The sequence below is a fragment of the Prionailurus bengalensis genome, chromosome E1 (genome assembly GCF_016509475.1).
Source record: "Prionailurus bengalensis isolate Pbe53 chromosome E1, Fcat_Pben_1.1_paternal_pri, whole genome shotgun sequence".
Lineage (NCBI taxonomy): Eukaryota > Metazoa > Chordata > Mammalia > Carnivora > Felidae > Prionailurus > Prionailurus bengalensis.
Window position 1 is genome coordinate 29476771 of NC_057347.1, and position 6412 is coordinate 29483182.

The window sequence follows — 6412 nt, forward strand, 5'->3', positions numbered from 1 at the left end:
TTACTCCAGAAAGAGTGAGCTCAACATGGATGGTGGATCTTGGTACTGGGGAAGTTCTTGTGTGGCACACTTTTTTTTTTTTTTTTTTTAAATGTTTATTTTTGAGAGAGTAAGCAGCAGAGGGGCAGAGAGAGAGGGAGACACAGAATCTGAAGCAGGCTTCAGGCTCCGAGCTGTCAGCACAGAGCCCAAAGTAGGGCTCAAACTTATTAACTCTGAGATCATGATCTGAGCTGAAGTCGGGTGCTTAACAGACTGAACCACCCAGGCGTCCCTTGCATAGCACACTTTCTTTCTAGGGTTTGGAAAACAAATTAAGTTAACTAGTATGTACCCACAGGTGTATGAATAAATGCTCAACATCATTCATCATCACAGAAATGCAAATCAAAACTACAATGAAACACTACCTTACACCTGTTAGAATGGATATTCTCAAAAAGGCCAGAAATAACAAATGTTGGTGAGAATGTGGAGAAAAGGGAATCCACTGTTGGTGGGAATATAAATTGGTACAGCCACTATGGGGAACAGTATGCACCCCTGTATTCATTGCAGCATTGTTTACAATAGTCAAGATACGGAAACAAGTGTCCATCAATGAATGAATGGATAAAGAAAATGTATATGTACATGCACTTCTTCTTCAGCCATAAAAAGGAATGAAATCTTGCCATTTCAGACAACATGGATGGACCTTGAGGGCACTATGATAAGTGAAATAAGTCAGAAAGAGATACTGTGTGATCTCATTTATATGTGGAATCTAAGCAACCCCCCCACTCAAAACGAACTCAGATATGGAGGACATATTGGTGGTTGCCAGTGATGGGGGGGGGGCAGGTGAGGGGCGGGCAAAATGGGCAAAGGAAGAGGTAAAAAATAAGCTTCCATTACAAGTCATGGGGATGTAATATACAGCATGGTGACTATAGTTAATAATACTATATTACATATTTGGAAGTTGTAGGAGAGCAGATCTTTTTTTATTTAAAAAAATTCTTTTTTAATGTTTATTTATTTTTGAGACAGAGGGACAGCATGAATGGGGGAGGGGCAGAGAGAGAGGGAGACACAGAATCCGAAGCAGGCTTCAGGTTCTGAGCTGTCAGCACAGAGCCTGATGTGGGGCTCGAACCCTCGGACTGTGAGATCACGACCTGAGCTGAAGTCAGATGCTCAACTGACTGAGCCACCCAGGCGCCCCTCTAGGAGGGCTGATCTTAAAAGTTCTCATCACATAAAGTTTTTTGAAACTATGCATGGTGATAGATGTTAACTGGATTTATTGTGGTTATCATTTTGCAGGGAGTGTATACAAATACCACGTCATTATGTTGTACACTTGAAACTCATGTTGTATGTCAATGACACCTCAGTTTAAAAAGATAATTAATAAACATTGACGAGACCAAAGAGAAGTGTTGACCTCAGGGAGTGTTTTCTTCAGTTTATAATCAGTTTATGAGTCCCCCTTTCCCTCTGGAGTAGTGTTTTTTGAACTGTGACTAGCAGCCTACTAGAAGGGTCATGATGTCAAACTAGGAGGGCATGACCTTTCCGAAAGATGCAGTACAATAGAAAAATACTGTACCACATCCAGTAAATTTCAGTTTTCTTTATAAAACATAATCTACACATAGCCACGTAAAATGTGGCTGTATTTCTTCTTACTTGAAATCAGATAATTGTCTGATGTGGGAACTCTAAACTATACAGTTTATTCCAGGAGTGAGAGACAAGAGGGGAGATGAGAAAAGGTTCTGGGCAAAAGTAGCCGCCAGGGACTAAGTCTTTGCCTCACTTTGCCTGGGCTGGTGGTCCCATTCTAGATGAGGAAATAGGTACTCAGATGCCAGCTATGAATACTATAGGATTAGCCTATGGATTTGAAGAAGCGATGCATCTAATTTCTCCCAACATAATATTCAGTAACTTGCCAAAGATCACCCATCTGGAGGGGAGAGAGTCTAATTTCAGAGTATTTTTTCCCAAGATGTTTTGGTGGCTGTCCCTAAAACTGCTGTGTCTGGCCTGACAGTAAGCAGTGGGGCACCTGCCACACGCTTCCCCCACTGCCACCTGTATTGTTGGGACTGGGAACGTTCTGGCTAATTACTTTCCTGCCCTCACGACTCAGTTTTCTCTATCTTCAGGCTGTCTGCTCACCATTAAGTTCTTTTTTTTTTTTTAATTGAATGTCTATATTAATTTAAAAAAACGTTTTAAAGTTTATTTTTGAGAGAGAGTGAGAGAGAGAGAGCACAAGTGAGGGAGGGGCAGGGAGAGAGGTAGAGCGAGAATCCCAAGCAGGCTCTGCACTGTCAGCACAGAGCCCGACTCAGGGCTCGATCCCACAAACTGTGGGATCATGACCTGAGCTGCAAGTCTGAAGCTTAACCGACTCTGTCACCCACGTGCCCCTAGACAAGAACTTTCAGTTATTTTAAATATGTTCAAAGAACATTAGGAAAACATGTCTAAGGAGATAAAGTGTGAGAATGGTGTCTCTCTCAATAGAGAAAATCAGTAAGGAGGGAGGAAAAAAATTTTTGTTTTAAAGAACCAAATGGAAATTCTGGAGTTGAAAAGTACAAAAACTGAAATGAAAGATTCACTATGGAGTTCAATAGCAGATTTGAGCAGGCAGAAGAAAGAATTTGTGAATCTGGATATATAGATCAATTGAGATAGATGATCCAGTCTGTGAAGCAGAAAGGGAAAAGAGCAAAGGAAAATGAACAGAGCCTCAGAGACCTGTCGGACATCAACAAGCAGACCAACACACACATGATGGGAGTTCCCTAAGGAGAGGGGAGAGGAGGAGGGCAGAAAGAATATCTGAAGAAATAGCAAAGGAATAAACAAGTACACCAGAAGATAGCATAAAGGAAGGCAGTTATGGAGAAATAGAAGAACCAAGATGATAGAAGACATTAAAATAAACAGCAAATGGCAGACGTAAATCTTATCAGTAATTTAATGGAAATGAATGAAATGCTCCAATTAAAAGGCGAAGGTTGGTTGGATGCATAAACAAAATGATGCTGTCTACAAAAGCCATGCTTTAAAGACACAAATAGGTTGAAAGGACAAAGATGGAGAAAGAGGTACCACGCAAACAGTAACCTGTAAGACAGACCACATTCAGGAAATAAAACAAGTCTCAATAAATTTTAAAACCCTGAAAGGGGCGCGTGGGGGGCTCAGTCGGTTAAGCGTCGGACTTTGGATCAGGTCATGATCTTGCAGTTTGTGAGTTCGAGCCCAGCGTCAGGCTCTGTGCTGACAGCTCAGAGCCGGGAGCCTGCTTCGGATTCTGTCTCTCTTTCTCTCTACTCCTTGTCTGCTTATTCTCTCTCTCTCTCTCTCTCTCTCTCTCAAAAATAAACATTAAAAAAACCCCACTGATATAATACAAAGCATATTCTCCAACCACAATGGGATGAATTTAGCACGATAGTGATGTAGGCAGGCCTGGTCTGAGGACCCACAGTGGGTCCTCAACGGACCAGCCAGGAGGGTCCTTGGCTTCAGGCAGGATAGAAATGAAAGGTGAACCAGGAGTGATGAAGTTTTGGGGTGATGGTGGCGTGGTCCGGAGCCGACGGTCAAGAAAGAATTCTTGAAGACGTCTTTGGTGCAAAAAAGGTGATTTTATTAACGCATGTGGACAGGACCTTTGGGTGGGAGCTGTACTGGGGTCGTAATGGGTAACTTATTATATACATTCAGGTTGGGAGGGGGTTAGGGATAGATTAAGTCTCTAAGGTATTTTTCCAGGACCTTGAGGGGCTAGCTGTGTTAGGAAAACACTAATTATTACCATTTAGTAAAACCTCAGTCATGAGACCCTTCAGATGCATATCAGGGGGCCATAGCTTGGAGTATGATCTTGGGGGAGTTGAGATAAAGGCAGTTTCCAAAGGAATTTTTATGTTAAAGTAGACTTACAGGATCCTCGAGGCTGGGATAATGTTAAGGTTCTCTTTTGCCCCTAGCAAAGTGTCATCATTGAGGCAGCTGAGCTCCTAGAGGGAGGTCACTCTGCTGGTTTCAAGGACTTGTCAATGGGCTGTAGGCATTAAGGGAATTTAATCTTTCATTTGTCTTAGTTTCCCACATCACCATGGTAAGCATTTAAACCCCCTTCCTTTGTTCTTGGGTGGCCAGGAGTGTCGAAGGAATACCGCACATATTCCACCCGGGAAAGGGGTGCTGTTAGCCTGTACTTTGTCCCCAGTTTGCCCCATGCTCCTACCTCAAGGAGGAAGTGAACTGTGTTTACTGAGTAGTGTGACAGAGTATAGCAGACAGAGTGTCTAGGAGACTCGGAAAAGGAAAAGGGAGTCTCCCTGTTGCTTGGGGTTAGGGGCTTATACTGGAAAGGGGTTCAGGGTACATATCGCTTTGGGAATCCAGGGGAGGGTCCCCTCAAAGGGAGTGTCAGGCGAACGCTAGGTGTTACTCCACAAATCACTGAAGGGCAGGGGTACTGATGCCAGTGTCCACCCAGGTTTCTTCGAAGCTAATGTCCTGGAACATGTCTGAGAGCTGGTTCTTCTTAGATTGTGTCATGTGTCTTGCGGGCCTGGGGCGAGACTCAGAGAATGATTAACTTCCTCGCTTCCCCCTTGGAGTGGGAACGTGGTAGCTTCTCTGGTTTACCCAGACGCAAGGTGGGATACGGAGCATGCGTAAATGGAGCCTTTCTTTAATTTTTTTTTTTTCCAAACGTTTATTTATTTTTGGGACAGAGAGAGACAGAACATGAACGGGGGAGGGGCAGAGAGAGAGGGAGACACAGAATCGGAAACAGGCTCCAGGCTCCCAGCCATCAGCCCAGAGCCCGACGCGGGGCTCGAACTCACGGACCGCGAGATCGTGACCTGGCTGAAGTGGACGCTTAACCGACTGCGCCACCCAGGCGCCCCAATGGAGCCTTTCTAAAATGGAGTCCCTTCCGCTTCCCTGTCTCAGGAGGTCGTAGTAAATATCTAGTGCGTGGAATTTGGTAAACATAAACTATGTTCCACCTAGTCGTCTTCACTGTCTAACCAGCCCTTCGAAACTTCTTGGCCTGGAAAGAAAATTCTACAGACATTCTGGCTGAGTCACCAGGCCACCTCACCCACAAGAGCTAAGTCATGGAGGATTTCATAGAATTTATTTCCTGGAAACGGCTCCATCCCTCCCCTTGGGAGGCAACATTTTCTGGTAGGAAATGTTTGGTTTCTAGAATGAGATAGGCTGCACGACAGTATCTGTCGTCTTAAGGAAGCTATTTAGTTTCTCCAAGCCTTAGTTTTCTCATCTGTAACAGGAGATAATAATACCTTCCTTAAAGATTTAGTGGGAGGATTAAATGAGATACTATGTGTAAATCTGATTTCCTGACCCCTCCCTGCCTTCTGCCTTCCTCCTCCCCATGCAAACAACAATGCAATAGGAGAGAGAATAAATGGGGTTAAGAGTCTCGGAGGAATAGAAATAGGAAAACCAGGAATTAGAATTTTAAGCAAAGCAATCCTGAGCTAGAATCCCAGTCCTGTTTTGTATTAAATATGTGACCCTATTCTGGCCCCAACTTGGGCGGAGAAATTATTAAAAAAAAAAAAAAAAAAAAAGAGGGTAGGAACGCCTGTCTGGCTCAGTCTCTGCAGCCTGCTCTCTTGATCTCAGAGTCCTGAGTTTGAGCCTCATGTTGGGCGGAGAGATTACTTAAAACTAAAATAAATAAAAAGTGACCCTCGGGGCACCTGGGTGGCTCAGTCGGTTAAGCGTCGGACTTCGGCTCAGGTCATGATCTCACGGTCCCTGGGTTCGAGCCCCACGTCGGGCTCTGTGCTGACAGCTCAGAGCCTGGAGCCTGTTTCGGATTCTGTGTCTCCCTCTCTGCCCCTCCCCCGTTCATGCTCTGTTTCTCTCTCTCTCAAAAATAAATAAAACATTTAAAAAAATTAAAAAAAAAGTGACCCTCACCTATAAAATGGATGTAATAAGATCTGTCTTCTAGTGTTTATGAGGACTAAAGGACATGCCGTATGTGACTTGTCTCGCAGAGAGTAGATGCCCCATAAATAGTAGCTTTTACTTTTAGCAGTAGTTTAAGACATTTACCTTTTCCTTATTTTTGCTGCTTGCCCCGTCGCCAGTGCAAACTCCAACCAACTCCTCCCAAGGCACTGCCTTGCTTTTTTGCCCCCCCTCCCCTCTCTTGAATATTTCTCTTCTCTCCTCCTGTACACCCGCTTTTCCTGCACCCAGGCCAGGGGCCGGGAACAGAGCCGAATAAAAGGAAATAAATCTAAATACACAATCTGGTGAAAAACGTTTGTTTCAAAATTGTGTGTGTGTGTGTGTGTGTGTGTATGACAGAGAGAGAGAGAGAAAACCTTTGTTACAACTGGGA